Consider the following 19496-nt stretch of genomic DNA (forward strand, 5'->3'; position numbering starts at 1 on the left):
CTTTTGGTAATATCTTGATCTAGTAGAATAAAGTTTTAGTATGATATAGTTGTGAGTTTTGCTTTATGATCCTTCTACGTAATCGAGTCCGTGAGCTATATATAATAAAGATTAGTGTTGAGTTAAGGGCTTGATTATTTTGCTATGATCTTGAGGGAATAGAATAAAAGAGAAGAAATAAAAAGAAATAAAGAGATCATATGGATCTTATGGAGAGTAATGACTTCACATATAAAGAGTATGGTGAATAAAAATTGTTGAGAGTTGACAAACATAGTTTTGGTCATCGTTGCAATTAATAGGAAGTAATAAAGAAAGAGAGGTTTTCACATATAAATATACTATCTTGGACATCTTTTATGATTGTGAGCACTCATTAAAATATGACATGTTAAAGAGTTGATGTTGGACAAGGAAGACAACGTAATGGGTTTTGTTTTCTTGCATCTGAGATAAATTATATTGTCATGGATCATCGAACATGTTGAGCTTGCCTTTCCCTCTCTTGCTAGCCAATTTCTTTGCACCAAGTAGAGATACTACTTATGCTTCTAAATATCCTTAAACCCAGTTTTGCCATGAGAGTCCACCATATGTACCTATGGATTGAGTAAGATCCTTCAAGTAAGTTTTCATCATTGCAAGCAATAAAAATTGCTCTCTAAATATGTATGATTTATTAGTGTGGAGAAAATAAGCTTTATACGATCTTGTGATGTGGAAGAAATAAAAGCAACAGACTGCATAATAAAGGTCCATATCACAAGTGGCAATATAAAGTGACGTTCTTTCGCATTAATATTTTGCGCATCCAACAATAAAAGCACATGACAACCTCTGCTTCCCTCTGCGAAGGGCCTATCTTTTATTCTTGTCTTATACTTCATGCAAGAGTCACGATGATCTTCACCTTTCCTTTTTACATTTTATCCTTTGGAAAGCACAATGTGTTGGAAAGATCCAGGTATATATAGCTAATTGGATGTGAGTTTTCATGAACTATTATTGTTGACTTTACCCTTGAGGTAAAAAGTTGGGAGGCAAAAACTATAAGCCCCTATCTTTCTCTGTGTCCGATTAAAACTTCATAACCATAAATATCGCGTGAGTGTTAGCAATTGTGAAACACTAAATGATGGTTGAGTATGTGGACTTGCTGAGAAGCTCTTATATTGACTCTTTCCTATGTTATGATAAATTGCAATTGCTTCAATGACTGAGATTGTAGTTTGTTAGTGTTCAATGAAGTTTCTGATTTATACTTGAGTATGTGAATGAATTGTTACTTTAGCATAAGAGATCACATGACAATATATATATATATATATATATATATATATATATATATATATATATATATATATATATATATGTTACTGTTCTAAGAATGATCATGATGCCCTCATGTCTGTATTTTATTTTATCAACACCTCTATCTCTAAACATGTGGACATATTTTTTGATTTCGGCTTTCGCTTGAGGACAAGCAAGGTCTAAGATTGGGGGAGTTGATACGTCCATTTTGCATCATGCTTTTATATCGATATTTATTGCATTAGGGGCTGCTATTACACATTATGTCACAATTCTTATGCCTTTTATCTCTTATTTTACAAGATTTACATGAAGAGGGGGAATGCCGGCAGCTGGAATTCTGGGCTGAAAAAGGAGCAAATATTAGAGACCTATTCTGCACATCTCCAAAAGTCCTGAAACTCCACGGGAATTATTTCCAGAATATATAAAAAATATTGGGCGAAAGAAGTACCAGAGGGGGCCCACCCACCGTCCACGAGGGTGGGGGGTGCACCCTACCCCCCTGGGGGCGCCCCCTGCCTCGCGGGCCCCCTGGTGGCCCTCTGATGCCCATCTTTGGCTATATGGAGTCTTTCATCAAGGAAAAAAATCATAAGCAAGATCACGGGACGAAACTCCACCACCACGAGGCGGAACCAATCTAGGGCTCCGGCGGAGCTGTTCTGCCGGGGAAACTTCCCTCCGGGAGGGGGAAATCATCACCATCGTCATCACCAACAATCCTCTCATCGGGAGGGGTTCAATATCCATCAACATATTCACCAGCACCATCTCCTCTCAAACCCTAGTTCATCTCTTGTATCTAGTCTTTGTATCCAAACCTCAGATTGATACCTGTGGGTTGCTAGTAGTGTTGATTACTCCTTGTAGTTGATGCTAGTTGGTTTACTTGGTTGAAGATCATATGTTCAGATCCATTATGCATATTAATACCCCTTTGATTATGAACATGAACATGATTTGTGAGTAGTTACGTTTGTTCCTGGGGACATGGGAGAAGTCTTGCTATAAGTAGTCATGTGAATTTGGTATTCGTTCGATATTTTGATGAGATGTATGTTGCATCCCTCTAGTGGTGTCATGTGAACGTCGACTACATGACACTTCACCATTGTTTGGGCCTAGAAGGAGGCATTGGGAAGTAATAAGTAGATGATGGGTTGCTAGAGTGACAGAAGCTTAAACCCAAGTTTATGCGTTGCTTCGTAAGGGGCTGATTTAGATCCATATGTTTCATGCTATGGTTAGGTTTACCTTAATACTTTTGTTGTAGTTGCGTATGCTTGCAATAGGGGTTAATCATAAGTGGGATCCTTGTCCAAGAAAGGGCAGTACCAAAGCACCAGTCCACCCACATATCAAATTATCAAAGTACCGAACGCGAATCATATGAACGTGATGAAAACTAGCTTGATGATAATTCCCATTTGTCCTCGGGAGCACTTTCCTTTATATAAGAGTTTGTCCAGGCTTATCCTTTGCTACAAAAAGGATTGGGCCATCTTGCTGCACCTTATTTACTTGCATTACTCGTTACCCGTTACAAATTACTTTATCACAAAACTATCTGTTACCGATAATTTCAGTGCTTGCAGAGAATACCTTGCTGAAAACCACTTATCATTTCCTTCTGCTCCTCGTTGGGTTCGAAACTCTTACTTATCGAAAAGGCTACTATAGATCCCCTACACTTGTGGGTCATTATGGCATACCGCAAAATGGAGGAAACAGACTTGTGTTGGAGCGCTACGGTCGAAACGGGGGTCCTGTTCATCGGGAGGGGTGTGGCGTACCGCAAAACGGGACTCCATGGGATACTGTTCATCTCCACCGTCGACCCCCTCCAGCCTCCACGGGCTATTGTTCATCCACTGTCGACCTCCTCCAGCCTCCACCTACGACTGTTCTTCCCCGGGCTCCTATTCATCCAGCCTCCACCACACGCTACTCCAACAGCTACTGTTCAACCAGCCCTCTCCACGGGCTCTTGTTCATCCACCCCTCCACGGGCTATTGTTCATCCAGCCCTCCATTGTCTACTGTTTATCCAGCCCTCCACGGGGTCGTCCTATTCATCCAGCCCTCCACGGGGTCCTGTTCATCCAGCCCCAACCGACTCGATTGATCGGGGTCCTGTTCATCCAGAGGCAACACCACGAGGTCCTGTTCATCCACCCCACTGGGAACTGTTCATCCAACCCCCCAGCAACGCTCACTGTTCATCCAGAGGCAGCATTGATCGACTTTAGTTAGCAGCAGTAGCGAAGGAATCGCTCGATCCGGTTCAGTTAACAGCCATCGATCGATCGTTCGAGTTTAGTAACACATAGCCTGTAGTGCAATTGCTTGGGTTCAGTAGGCGAACGCCTCGTTCGGTTCAGTTAGAGCCCAACGCCTCGCACCCACGCGCGTGCATGTACGAGAGAAACACGCAAACCTCCGTGCATCGCTCGGCCCCGACCACCCACCGTAACCGGGAACACCCCGATATTTTCCTTGCCCTCGCTTCTACCACAATTTTTTCCAACATGGACGGCCCAAAGAATGTCATGCAGCCGCGTCTCCGGTCCGCCCAAGACGAAAAGCCCATTTTCTGTCATGATTTTTTTGTCATAGAAGTAGGATCCCACCACATCTATGATGATACCGGGTTTTGTCACAATTATCATCATAGAAGTGTCATAAGTATGATAGATTTTTTTTCGTTCGGCCTAAAATGTCATGGATGTGTCTTTTTTTGTAGTGGGTGTTTCTGGAACTTGCGGCGGCTGGAATTGATTTTCGTCGACTCCCCTAGGGTTTCTGGAATATTGGGGTATTTATAGAGTAAAGGGGCGGTCCGGGGGGCACCTGAGGTGGGCACAACCCGCGCCCTGGTGGGTTGTGCTCCCCTCGGAGCACCCTCTGAGGCGCTTCTCTGGCCCATTGGATGTCTTCTGGTCCAAAAAAATCCACAAAAAGTTTGGCCGCGTTTGGACTCCGTTTGATATTGATTTCCTGCGATGTAAAAAACATGCAAAAAAGAACAACTGTCACTTGGCACTATCTCAATAGGTTAGTACCAAAAAATGATATAAAATTATTATAAAACATCCAAGAATGATAATATAATAGCATGGAACAATCAAAAATTATAGATACGTTGGAGACGTATCAACATCCCCAAGCTTAATTCCTTCTTGTCCTCGAGTAGGTAAATGATAAAATCAGAATTTTTTATGTGGAATGATGCCTACCATGTCATCTCATTTTCTTTATAGCATGGAAATTTGGACTTTTATATGAATCAAAGCAATAGTCTAGTTTTGACATGAGACTTAAATACTCAAGCATATTAACAAGCAACCATGTCTTTCAAAATATCAACGCTGAAATAAGTTATCCCTAGCCCATCATGCTCAATCATTGATCCATTCATGAAACACACTCGCATATTAGCTACACCCAATGCTTAAGTAGGATCATAGTGCCCCATAGTTGGTGCTTTATAAGAGAATATGGAGACTCAAATTAAAAATAAAAATTGCATAAAGTAAAAAAAAGGCCCTTCACGGAGGGAAGTAGGGATTTGTAGAGGTGCCAGAGCTCAAAGTGAAAAACATAGAGATAAAAACATTTTGCGAGGCATGCTTTTCCTGTCAACGAGAACGATCGAGATGTTCCCAATACTTTCCATGCTAGATATATCATAGGCGGTTCCCAAACAAAAATTAAAGTTTATTCCTTTTTCCACCATACTTTCACTTTCCATGGCTAGCCGTATCCACGGGTGCCTTCCATACCAACACTTTCCAAGGAATTTATTATTTGACAACATAAAGTAAATTCATTTTTCATTTCGGGACTGAGCATCCCTAATACCTTTGTCTTACTCTCGTGCAATGACAAGTGAATAAACACTCATCGTGAGAATAACATATCTAACATGGAAATATATTAGCCACCCCCTACCGATTCATGAGCGGTACGAGCACACAAAAGAGAAGTTTATTTTGAAAATTAGAGATGGCACATACAATTTTGCTTAGAATGGCAAAACAATACTGCATATAGGTATGTATGGTGGACTCATGTGGCAAAACTGGTTTAAAGGATTTTGGATGCACAAGTAGTGATCATACTTATTGCAAAATGAAGGCTAGCAAAAGATTGAGAAGCGACCAACCAAGAAATGAATAATATCACAAGCGAGCATTGAGCATAATTAACACCGAATAATGCACCTCAAGTAGGATATAATTTCATTGCCCAACTATTGACTTTCGTGATTGCATAAGGAATCACAAAACTTAACACCAATATTCTTACTAAAGCATACTTACTCATCAACATGACTCACATATCACATCATCATATCTCAAAACTATTACAAGGAATCAAGTTTTTTGTCCAATGATCTTCATGAAAGTTTTTATTATATCCTTCTTGGATATCTATCACTTTGGGACTAATTTTCATGTGTTGCTTTTGATAAGCTCAAACAAATATAAGTGAAGATCATGAGCATAATATTTCTTTCTCTCAAATTAATTTAAGTGAAGAAAGAGAGGATTTCTAAAAAAATACTAACTCTAAAATTAATCTAAGTGAAGCAAGATAGCATTTCTTCTAAAATAACCAAGTACACCATGCTCAAAAAAATATGAGTGAAGCACTAGAGCAATTCCATACCTCATAAAAATTTAAGTGAAGCATAGAGAGCAATTCTAACAAGTCATGGCATAATTTTGGCTCTCTCAAATAGGTGTGTCCAGCAAAGATTAAGACTTAAAACACAAAGCAAAACAAGCAAAGACTCATATCATACAAGACGCTCCAAGCAAAACTCATAGTATGTGATGAATAAAAATATAGTTTCGAGTAAAATACCGATGGTTGTTAGAAGAAAGAGGGGATGCCACTCGGGGCGTCCCCAAGCTTAGTTGGTTGCTTATCTTTGGATAATAGCTTGGGATGAAGCTTAGGATCTTCTTACTCCTTATTCCTTCATCCATCGTAACATCACCCAAAACTTGAAAACTTCAATCACACAAAACTCAACAAAACCTTCGTGAGATCCGTTAGTATAAGAAAACAAATCACTACTATAAATACTGTTGCAACCTATTCATATTTTATCCTTTCATTATATCTAATGTATTCCAACTTTTCTATGGCAAAAACTCTTCAAAGAAAACCAATAGAATCATCAAAACAAGCACACAACACAAAGAAAACAGAATCTGTCAAAAACAGAACAATCTGTAGCAATCTGGAGATTTCGAATATTTTTGTAACTCCAAAAATTCTTAAAAATTAGGACGACCTGATCAATTAATATTCTTCAAAAATAATTGGTATTTTATCACGCTTATGTTAAAAATGAAAATTATTTTCGTGAGCGTGAAGGTTTTTATTTTTCAGCAAGATCAAGTCAACTATCACCCTAGAAGACCCTAAAGACTTTCCTTGGAACAAACACTAATTAAAACACAAAAAACACAATCATAACAGTAGCATAATTGTGCTAACACTCAAGAACAGGAAGCAAAAGTCAAAAATAAATTTTATTCATTGGGTTGCCTCCCAACAAGCACTATTGTTTCATGCCCCTAGCTAGGCATAAAGCAAGGATCTAAGTTTTGTCATCTTTATTTCTAGATCCATAAGATGCCCTCATGATTGATTCATATGGAGGCCTAATTCTTGTTCTAGGGAAGTGTTCCATACCCTTCTTTAGTGGAAATTAGAACTTAATATTGCCTTCTTTCATATCAATCACGGCACCAATAGTACGTAAAAACGGTCTACCAAGAATAATTGGACAAGACAGATTGCAATCAATATCAAGAACAATAAAATCTACAGGCACATAATTCCTATTTGCAAGAATAAGAACATCAGTAATTCTTCCCATAGGCTTTTTAATAGTGGAATCCGCCAAGTGCAAATTTAAAGAACACTCTTCAATATCGGTAAGACCAAGCACATAACATAATGATTTTGGAATTGTAGAAACACTAGCACCCAAGTCACATAAAGCAAAACACTCATAATTTTTAATCTTCACTTTGATAGTAGGTTCCCACTCATCATGCAATTTTCTAGGAATTGAAACTTCTAATTCCAACTTTTCTTCCAAAGATTTCATCAAAGCATCAACAGTATATTTAGTAAAAGCTTTATTTTGTTCATAAGCATGGGGTGAATTCATCATGGATTGCAAAAAAGAAATACAATCAATCAAATAACAACTATCATAATTAAAGTCTTTGTAATCCAAAAGAGTGGGCAATCACTAGTTAAAGTTTTGACCTCTTCAAACCCACCTTTATCAATTTTCCCAACAAGATTTTCACCCTCTGAATTACCGGGACGCCTTCTAGCTAAAGTTGACTCTTCTCCATTCCCTTTTTCATCAATCTCAATTTTACTAAACAACGAATCAATGGAAGAAACACCAATCATTTTAAGATCTTCATCACTTTTATGAAAGCAATCACTAGAAAACGCTTTTTCTAAAAATTCTCTTCTAGCTCTAAGCATAGCGGTTCTTTTCTTACTTTCATCCATAGAAACATAAAGAGCTTTAATTGATTCCTCAACCTTAGGCACAAAAATTTTCATCTTGAGATTTTCGACATCATGAGAAATTCTATCAACACTTATAGACAAATCATCAATCTTATTCAACTTTTCTTCCATTGTAGTATTGAAAGTTTTTTGAGTGTTGATAAATTCTTTAATATTATTCTTAAGATTAGAGGTGTTCCTATTATTATTAAGGATTACCATAGGAATTACCATAATTATTAGAGGAATTACTAGGAAAAGGCCTAGGATTAAAATTACCTCTATAACATTGTTATCAAAATTGTTTCGCGAGATAAAATTCACATCTACGACATCACTATTTTGCTCAATCAAGGTAGACAAAGACACATCACTAAAATCAATAGGAGCACCCTTACTAGCGAAAGCAACCAATTTCATTAGAGCATCAACTTTTTCACTTAAAGAAGAAATTTCTTCAACCGAATTAACCTTTTTACTAGCAGGAGCTCTTTCGGTATGCCATTGTGAATAATTTGCCATAATATTATCAAGCAATTTGGTGGCTTCACCCAAAGTAATTTCCATAAAAGTACCACCCGCGGCGGAATCTAAAAGATTATGAGAAACAAAATTCAACCCCTTATAAAATTTTTGTATGATCATCCAAAGATTTAACCCATGAGTTGGGCAATTCCTTAGCATTATTTTCATCCTTTCCCAAGATTGTGCAACATGCTCATGTTCAAGTTGCTTGAAATTCATGATCTGGGTTCTAAGGGAAATAATTTTTGCGGGCGGAAAATACTTAGTAATGAAAGCATCTTTGCACTTATTCCAAGAATCGATACTATGGCGAGGCAATGAAGAAAACCAATTTCTTGCACGATCTCGCAAAGAAAAACGGAAATAATTTCAACTTCACAAAATCATTGTCCAGATCTTTTTTATTTTGCATATTGCATAATTCCACGAATGTGTTAAGATGGGACGCGACATCCTCATTAGGAGTACCAGAAAATTGATCTTTCATAACAAGATTACGCAAAGCGGTATTAATATCACAAGACTCCGCACTAGTGGCGGGCAGAGCAATCAGAGTGCCAATAAAATTATTGTTGTTTGTATTAGAGAAATCACACAACTTGGTGTTCTCTTGAGTCATTGTGACTACGCAACAGGATTGCACTCAAAAACAAATCCGACAAGAAAACAGTGAAGTAAAAAGAGGGCGAATAAAATGTGAAATTTTTGTGAAGTGGGGGAGAGGAAAATGAGAGGCAAATGGTAAATAATGTAAATTGCGAGGAGATGGGATTTGTTATTAGGAACCTAGTAGATATTGATGATGTCTCCCCGGCAACGGCGCCAGAAATTCCTTTTGATGTGTGCTAGACTACGCCCGTATTTCCCCAAAGAGGAAGGGATGATGCAGCACAACGACGGTAGGTATTTCCCTCAGTGATGAGACCAAGGTAATCGAACTAGTAGGAGAACCAAGCAACACCACATAAACAGCACCTGCACACAAATAACAAATACTCGCAACCCGACGTGTTAAATGGGCTGTCAATTCCTTTCGGGTAACGGTGCCAGAAATTGGCAAAGGGACATGATAAAAATATGATAGATGGGATAAATAGATCTCGAATAAAATAAATTGCAGCAAGGTATTTTTGTATTTTTGGTTTAATAGATCTGAAAATAGAAACAAAGGAAAATAGATCGCAAAGGCAAATATGATAAAGAAGAGACCCGAGGGCCGTAGGTTTCACTAGTGGCTTCTCTCGAGAAAAATAGCAAATGATGGGTAAACGAATTACCGTTGGGCAATTGATAGAACTTCAAATAATCATGACAAGATATATTTATGTAGAAATAGATCCCATCTTGTTATCCTTAATAGCAACGATACATACGTGTCGGTTCCCCTTCTGTCACTGGGATCAAGCATCGTAAGATCGAACCCGTCACAAAGCACCTCTTCCCATCGCAAGATAAATAGATCAAGTTGGCCAAACGAAACCCAAATATTGGAGAATAAATACAAGGCTATAATCAATCATGCATATAAGAGATCAAATAAGACTCAAATAACTTTCATGGATAAAAAGAGATAGATCTGATCATAAACTCAAATTTCATCGGATCCCAACAAACACACCGCAAAAGAATTACATCATATGGATCTCCAAGAGACCATTGTATTGAGAATCAAACAAGTGAGAGGAAGCCATCTAGATACTAACTACGGACCCGAAGGTCTACAAAGAACTACTCACGCATCACCGAAAAGGCACCAATGGACATGATGAACCCGTGTCTAGATTGGATCTGGTGTTTCTGGAACTTGCGGCGGCTGGAATTGATTTTTGTCGACTCCCCTAGGGTTTCTGGAATATTGGGGTATTTATAGAGTAAAGAGGCGGTCCGGGGGGCACACGAGGTGGGCACAACCCACCAGGGCGCGCCTGGGCCTCCAAGCGCGCCCTGATGGGTTGTGCTCCACTCGGAGCACCCCAGGCACTTCTACAACCCATTGGATGTCTTCTGATCCAAAAAAATCCACAAAAAGTTTCGCTGCGTTTGGACTCCGTTTGATATTGATTTCCTGCGATGTAAAAAACATGCAAAAAATAGCAACTGGCACTTGACACTATGTCAATAGGTTAGTACCAAAAAATGATATGAAATGGTTATAAAACATCCAAGATTGATAATATAACAACATGGAACAATAAAAAAATTATAGATACGTTGGAGACATATCAGCATCCCCAAGCTTAACTCCTACTCGTCCTCGAGTAGGTAAGTGATAAAAACTGAATTTTTGATGTGGAATGCTGCCTAACATATCATATCATAGTCTTTTCTTTATAGCATGGACATTTGGACTTTTATATTGTTCAAAGCAATAGTCTAGTTTTGACATGATAACTTAAATACTCAAGCATATCAACAAGCAACCATGTCTTTCAGAATATCAACGCTAAAATAAGCTATCCCTAGCCCATCATGCTCAGTCATTGATCCATCCATGAAACACACTCGCATATTAACTACACCCAATGCTCAAGTATGATCATAGTACCTCCTAGTTGGTGCTTTTATAAGAGAATATGGAGACTCAAATTCAATTTTTTTGCATAAAGTAAAAGAAAGGTCCTTCGCAGAGGGAAGTAGGGATTTGTAGAGGTGCTAGATCTCAAAGCGAAAAACTTAGAGGTAAAAACATATTGGGAGGTGTATCATTCCCACCAACAAAAGCGACTTAGAGTTCCCAACACTTTCCATGCTAGATATATCATAGGAGGTTCCCAAACAAAAAATAAAGTTTATTCCTTTTTCAGCCATACTTTCACTTTCCATGGCTAGCCGTATCCATGGTTACCCTCCATACCAACACTTACCAAGGAATTTATTATTTGACAACATAAAGTAAATTCATTTTTCATTTCAGGACTGGGCATCCCTAATACCTTTGCCTTACTCTCGTGCAATGACAAGTGAATAAACACTCATCCTGAGAATAACACATCTAGCATGGAAAATATTAGCCACCCTTCACCGCTCCACGAGCAAAACGAACACACAAAAGAGAAGTTTATTTTGAAAATTAGAGATGGCACATTCAAATTTGCTTTGAACGGCAAAAGAATACCGCATCTATGTAGATATAGTGGACTCATGTGGCAAAACTGGTTTAATGGGTTTTGGATGCACAAGTAGAGATCATACTTAGTGCAAAATGAAGGCTAGCAAAAGATTGAGAAGCGATGAACCAAGAAACGAATAATCTCATAAGTGAGCATTAAGCATAATTAACACCGAATAATGCACCAAAAGTAGGATATAATTTCATTGCATAATTATTGACTTTCGTGCTTGCATAGGGAATCACAAACCTTAACACCAATATTCTTACTAAAGCATAATTACTCATCAACATACTTCACATATCACATCATCATATCTCAAAACTATTACTAAGAATCAAGTTTATTTTTCCCAATGATCTTCATGAAAGTTTTTATTATATCCTTCTTGGATGTCTGTCACTTTGGAACTAATTTTCATTTGTTGCTTTTGGCAAGCTCAAGTAAATATAAGTGAAGGTCATGAGCATAATTTTTCTTTCTCTCAAATTAATTTAAGTGAAGCAAGAGAGACTTTCTTGAAAATTTTACTAACTCTCAAATAAATCTAAGTTAAGCAAGAGAGCATTTCTTCAAAAATATTAAGCACACCGTGCTCAAAAAGATATAAGTGAAGCACTAGAGCAAGTCCATAGCTCATAAAAAATTTAAGTGAAGCATAGAGAGCAATTCTAACAAGTAATGACATAATTTTGGCTCTCTCAAATATTTCATCTACTGGTTTGAAAGAGGTGGATTTGGGCCTCTTGTCGAGGATTACATCGTCTTTGTCCACTGTGGAACGTAGAGTGGTTAACTCTTCGGCCGCGAGGGCCTCGGATAGTGCCTTAAGGGCCAAGGATGCAGTTTTGTTTTCGGCACCGAGTGCTATATCCGGATCGCAGGTGATAGTGATTACTCCGTTGGGCCTTGGCATTTTAAGCTTCATGTACCCATAATGGGGTATGGCTTGGAAGCGTGCGAAGGCGTCCCGCCCCAAAAGGGCGTGATATCCGCTATTGAAAGGGGCCACCTGGAAGAGCAACTCATCGGACTTGTAGGTATCAGGCATGACGAATACTACATAGAGTTTGATTTTCCCCGAGCATCATGCTTCTTGACTGGTACCTCGAAAGGTGGTACTGCTTTGCTCGATGCAACTCTTGTCCATTTGCATTTTGTCGAGTGTATCTTCATAGATGAGGTTAAGTCCGCTACCGTCGTCCATGAGCACTTTGGTGAGTCGAAATCCATCCACAATTGGGTTTAAGACCAAGGCAGCTGGTGCTCAGACTGATCAGGCCCTTGGTTCATCATCGGCGGTGAAAGTTATGGCCGTATCGCTCCAAGGGTTCATTGCGGTTACTTGGTTGACTTCGGCAAGGTCGCGGAGCGCCCGTTTGTGCCGATTGTTTGAAGAAAAGGTCTCAAAGACTGTAAAGATGTTGAAATCGTCATCCTCCAAGGAATGCCTCTCTGGAGTAGTACTGGCGAGGATAGCCTCACCGCTCTTAGCCACTTGCCGGAGTACCCAACATGCATGAAGGCTATGCGTTGGTTCGGTGCCCGGCATCATATGTATCTGACAGGGCTTATCAGGCAGTTCGTCCAGGACGGTTGAGGGAGTCCTGGATAGGGGGTCTCCGGACAGCCGGACTATATCCTTTGGCCGGACTATCGGACTATGAAGATACAAGATTGAAGACTTCGTCTCGTGTCCGAATGGGACTCTACTTGGCGTGGAAGGCAAGCTAGGCAATACGGATATGTATATCTCCTCCTTTGTAACCGACCTTGTGTAACCTTAGCCCCCTCCGGTGTCTATATAAACCGGAGGGTTTTAGTCTGTATGACAACATACAATCATACCATAGGCTAGCTTCTAGGGTTTAGCCTCTTTGATCGCGTGGTAGATCAACTCTTGTAATACTCATATCATCAAGAACAATCAAGTAGGACATAGGGTATTACCTCCATCAAGAGGGCCCGAACCTGGGTAAACACTGTGTCCCCTGACTCCTGTTACCATCCGCCTTAGGCGCACAGTTCGGGACCCCCTACCCGAGATCCGCCGGTTTTGACACCGATATTGGTGCTTTCATTGAGAGTTCCACTGTGTCGTCATCATAAGGAGGATGGCTTGCCTCGTTGTCAAGGACAACATCACCTCTGGGGGAGCCCTGGCTGCAGGCCAAACTCTCCGACTAGGCGGCTTCGTCATGACCGCCTGCTCGGCCACGACACCGATGATGATTTCTTGGGTCATCAAAAATATCCTCCACATCGGCTCGAAATTTGCCGAGCAGATGGATCCTATGGAGCTCTCCTCTTTGAACGAGCTCTTGGATCGCATCGCCGCTCTGGGAGTCACTACGGACTACGATCGGATCGGGCTTAAACCCGACCGAAGGGAGATTAACTCTTCGCCGGTCACCCATCAGATAGCGGTGGTGGAGAAGCAATGCGGCGATTCTCCCTCTATCCTGAGGACGAACTATGTCTGGATTCCCGAGCTCCCCGATCCGGATACTCTCTCACGGGAGGACACCACCCCAACCATGAATCCAGAATCAGGCCGCATACCAAACCCACAGGGCAACATCCCGGAGCCCGAATTTCCAAGATCGGAAACTCCCCTACCCCGGGATCACAGATTGGGTCAAGGTCTGGACTTAAATCCACCCACCCACCCAGATACAAACGATCTTTCCCACATTAGGCAAGCGCCCCAAGAGACAGTACATCACTATTGGGCCAGATTCCTCCTTGTAATGAACAAGGTCAAGGACTATCGCGAGGAAGACGCAATTTCGTTCTTTTGCAACAATTGCATGGACAAGGGAGTCCTCAACGCCATAAGTCGCCATGACATAACACACTTCGCTGACTTGGCGGCCATAGTACGGAAATACTGTGCGATGGAAAGTTCCTGGAAAACCCAAACGCAATTTTGGGATAATCCGGCTCTGACAAAACCCCCTGTTCAGACTAAAAGGGTGCACTCTCATAAGTCTCCAGACTCAATTACAAAGAAGCAAAAGCCCACTACAGGGCGTGGAACCATATTGGAGGGATGGCTTAGCAGGCCCTGCAAAATCCATAGTACAGTGGACACCATATCAACACACAACCTTAGAGCATGTTGGGTACTCCGGCAGGTGGCCAAAAGCGGTGAGGATCTCCTCACCAAAAATACCTCAGAGCACCTTCCCACGGATAACAATACAGTATTGACGGTCTTCGAGACCTTCACCTCAAATAATAGGCGCAAGCGAGCACTCCACAGCCTTGCCGAAGTCTGCCATGTGGCAGCAATAAATCCATGGAGCGACACGGCTATCAGCTTCAATGCCAGTGACGAACCTAAATTCCGAACAGCCCGAACACCAGCCGCTTTGGTCCTCAATCCAATTGTGGATGGCTTTCGGCTCACTAAGGTGCTCATGGACGGCGGCAACAGATTAAACCTCATTTATGAGGAAACTCTCCAAAAAATGGAAATAGACAGCAACCATATTGAGCAAAGCAGTATGACCTTCCGATGAATCATCCCTAGTCGGGAGGCACGTTGCGCTGGGAAAATCACACATGATGTGGTATTCGGCACTCCGGAGAATTACAGGTCCGAAGAAATTACATTCCAAGTGGCCCCGTTTAGTAGCGGATACCACGCCCTTCTAGGGCGGGAGGCATTCACGATTTTTCAAGCCATACCCCATTATGGGTACATGAAGCTCAAAATGCCCGGACCCAATGGAATCATCTCTCTAGTTAGTGATACGGACATAGCACTCCGCGCCGAAGACAAAACAGCCGCATTAGCCCTTGAGGCATTATCCGAAGCCCTTGTGGTGGAGGAGTTAACCGCGCCGCGCTCCACGGTGGACAGGGACGATGTGATACTAGACAAAAGATCCAAGTCCACCTCCTTTAAACCAGCAGACGAAATAGTTAAATTCCAAGTCCATCCAATGGACCCCACAAAAACAGCATCCATTGGGGCACAGTTATACCCCGCTGTAGACGCCGCACTACGGGAGTTTCTACGCGAGAATTGGGATATATTCGCCTGGCATCCTTCAGACATGCCAGGAATCCCATGCAGATTGGCCGAGCATAGCCTTACTATTCTAAAAGGATTCAAGCCGGTCAAGCAGACTCTTCGGCGTTTCTCTGAACCAAAGCGACAAGCCATGGGAGAGGAGCTGGCCAAGCTACTGGAGGCCGGATTTATTAAAGAAATAAAACATCCGGACTGGCTAGCAAACCTGGTGATGGTACCAAAGAAGGACAAATCCTCGCGCCTATGTGTCGACTTCAAAGACCTTAATAAGGCTTGCCCAAAGGATCCCTTCCCACTCCCTCGCATTGATCAAATCATCGACGCTACCGCAGGACACGAATCATTGTGCTTCCTCGACGCATACTCTGGTTACCACCAGATTAAGATGGCAGAGTCTGATCAAGCTGCAACGGCATTTATCACGCAATACGGCCCATTCTGTTTTAACACAATGCCCTTCAGGCTCAAAAACGCCGGCGCAACATATCAGCGCATGATCCAGACATGTCTGGAAAAGCAGATCAGTAAGACTGTGGAGGCATATGTAGACGATATGGTCATTAAAACCAGACACATCGACTCTTTAATAGATGACTTGAGGCTCACGTTCACCAACCTCCAAACATACGACATTAAGCTCAATCCGGAAAAATGCGTTTTCGGCGTTCCCGCCGGAAATCTCCTGGGCTTCATCGTCTCCAGTAGAGGAATTGAAGCAAATCTAGCTCCAAGCCCTGTTGCACTTGGCTATCCCAACTGACCTCAAGCAAATCCAGAAATTAACTGGATATGTAGCGGCTTTAAGCCGCTTTATCTCTCGATTAGGAGAAAAAGAACTTCCCCTCTATTGCCTTCTTCGGTGTACCGAACACTTCGAGTGGACAGACGCAGCCACGGCCGGCCTGGAAGAAATAAAAGGCATCCTGGCCACCAACCCAATCTTGGCCGCGCCAAATGTTGGCGAACCAATGCTATTATATATAGCGGCAACTCACCAAGTTGTAAGCGTAGTGCTCGTCGTCGAACGAGAGATGGACGGACATAAATTCCCACTTCAAAAGCCGCTATATTATGTATCCACCGTCCTCACTCCATGCAAATCACGGTACCCACATTATCAAAAGATAGCATACGCGGTATTCATGGCCTCCCGGAAATTACGACACTACTTTCAAGAGTGTTCAATCACGGTGGCCTCCGAAGTACCACTCAATGACATAATAAACAACCGCGATGCCATGGGCCGGATTGCCAAATGGGCCATCGAGCTCCTCCCGTTCGACATAACATACAAACCACGGCGAGCCATTAAGTCGCAAGTATTGGCCGATTTCGTCTCCGAATGGACGGAAGCCGAACTCCCTAAAGAGTACGGCACATACTCCAATTGGATCATGCACTTTGACGGCTCTAAAATGCTGGCTGGTCTCGGGGCTGGCGTCATCCTAACGTCCCCCACCGGAGATATAGTGCAATACGTACTCAAAATATTATACACAGACTCCAATAATGCAGCCGAATACGAGGCCCTATTACACGGTCTTCGGATGGCAGTCTCCATGGGCATCCAATGCCTAGAGGTGCGTGGGGACTCGAACCTCACAATATCCCAAATACATGGAGACTTCGATGCCAAGGATCCGAAAATGGCGGCATATCGCAACGCCGTTCTCAAAATGTCAGCTCGGTTCGAGGGGCTTGAATTCCACCATGTGGCTCGGGAAAACAACCAGGCGGCGGACATCCTCGCCCGTATCGGTGCTAAACGCGACCCTGTCCCACCGAACATCTTCCTGGAAAGACTGTTTAGACCATCCATGGTATGGGAAGGGGACACCGGCAAAAATAGTCCGGACCCGACCACATCCCCAGATACCGAACACTCTAACACAATCGGAGGCTCTGCCACCAAAATAACACCTTCATCCCATGTGATAATGGCCGTCATCGCTCCATGGACAGAACCATTCTTGGCCTACCTAACTAGGCAGGAACTACCCGAGGACCAAAATGAGGCACGTTTCATAGTGCGGCGATCTAAAGCCTACAAGGTCCACGAAGGAGAGCTTTATAAGAAAAGCACAACTGGAGTCCTTCAAAGGTGCATCTCCGAAGAGGAAGGGCGGAAGCTTTTGGCAGAAATCCATGCCAGACTCGGCGGCCACCATGCCGTTGCCTGGGCCCTTGTAAGCAAGGCCTTCCGTACAGGTTTTTATTGGCCGACGGCCCGGGCAGATGCACAACATCTGGTACAACATTGTGTCGGTTGCCAGCTTTTTGCAAACCAAAGCCACATACCACCTACCGCCCTCCAAACAATCCCCATTACTTGGCCCTTTGCGGTCTGGGGGCTTGATATGGTCGGACCCCTTAAAGGGGGAACCCATAAGACAAAAATACTTACTGGTCATGGTGGATAAATTCACCAAATGGATAGAAGCCAAACCTGTCAAAACAGCTGAATCCGGACCGGTGATAGACTTCATATCCGGGATTGTACACCATTATGGCGTCCCCCATAGCATCATCACTGACAACGGCACGAACTTTACATCCGACGAGGTGAAAATTTGGTGCAGCAACATGGGCATCAAGCTCGATTATGCTTCTGTCTATCATCCGCAAACTAACGGTCAAGTCGAACGAGCGAATGGTCTTATCATGAGCAGCATTAAACCCAGATTAGTCTGATCCTTAAAGGAATCAGACACTCATTGGGTAGAGGAGCTCGACTCCGTACTATGGGGGGTTGCGGACCATGCCGAATCGCACTACCGGATACACACTTTTTTTTATGGTGTACGGCACTGAGGCGGTGCTGCCTTGCGACATAATTCATGACTCACCTCGAGTGCGCATGTACGAAGAAAGAGAGGCCGAGCTCGATCGACAGGACAGTTTGGATGCCCTGGGGGAGGAACGCGACATGGCAAAAGCCCATTCCGCATTCTATCAGCAGCAGGCTCGAAGGCATCAAAGCAGAGAAGTGCGGGCCAAAACCTATAACGTTGGCGAACTAGTTCTACGCCTGCCGAAGAAGAAAAAGAAAAGGCTCAAGCCCAAATGGGAAGGTCCCTTCATTATCAACCAGGTTCTGACCGGCGGAGCATACCGTCTGTGAGATGCATCGGATAATCGACTCGAGCCAAACCCATGGAACACAGCTAGACTCCGAAGATTCTACGCCTAGCGCCGGACTCTATGTTCGTCTCCTTACCTCCATCAATTTTGTACACATCTATTTTCTCTCTCTTTCTTTCTCTTTTTTTCTCTTCAAGGCCCTAAAGGGCTACACTTGTGTCTTGGTTACACAATCTTGATGCGCTAACCGCGCTCAATATACTTGGGGGCTTCTTATACAGAAGCACAATCTAATTACCCTTCCGGGCTTTATACCCCGCACATGTGTTATTCTTCCGCATGTACCTTTTTTCGCCATTATATGCATCGATATGACTTAAGTTTTGGCCAAGCTGGGTTGCCTGGCTCTTGTATTTATGCCCTACGTTCCCATTAATTCGGCTAGGGCATAAGGGGAGCACCTCTGCGATTGTTACTGCCGGGTCAGCCGGATGTGTACCTCAGTCTGGGTGAAGCCGAAAGCTAGCATTCTTAAGGGAATATTAGGTCGGTGAATAAAATATGATTTTCATTTAAATTACTACACGCCCCTAGATGTTTTTAGCCTGCATCTCATAGTCCGGACATGCACATTAGGGCATGCGTACCCAGGGAAAGGAACCCTTAACGGAACTATTCTCCCTGGATGATCTTTCTTACTATCCATGTAACATAACATAGCTAGTTGGGTACTTGTCTGTTCAAGCACTTATGACCCCTACGCCTGGTTTCCACGCATACCCCGGTTTTTACATAACTTAGTGGGTATTCAGATACACTCCGGACTATCGGGTCTAGAGGTCAAAGTGAAAAGGTCCGCCATGACAAAT

Source organism: Triticum dicoccoides, chromosome 2A, assembly GCF_002162155.2.
Source record: "Triticum dicoccoides isolate Atlit2015 ecotype Zavitan chromosome 2A, WEW_v2.0, whole genome shotgun sequence".
NCBI classification, from domain to species: domain Eukaryota; kingdom Viridiplantae; phylum Streptophyta; class Magnoliopsida; order Poales; family Poaceae; genus Triticum; species Triticum dicoccoides.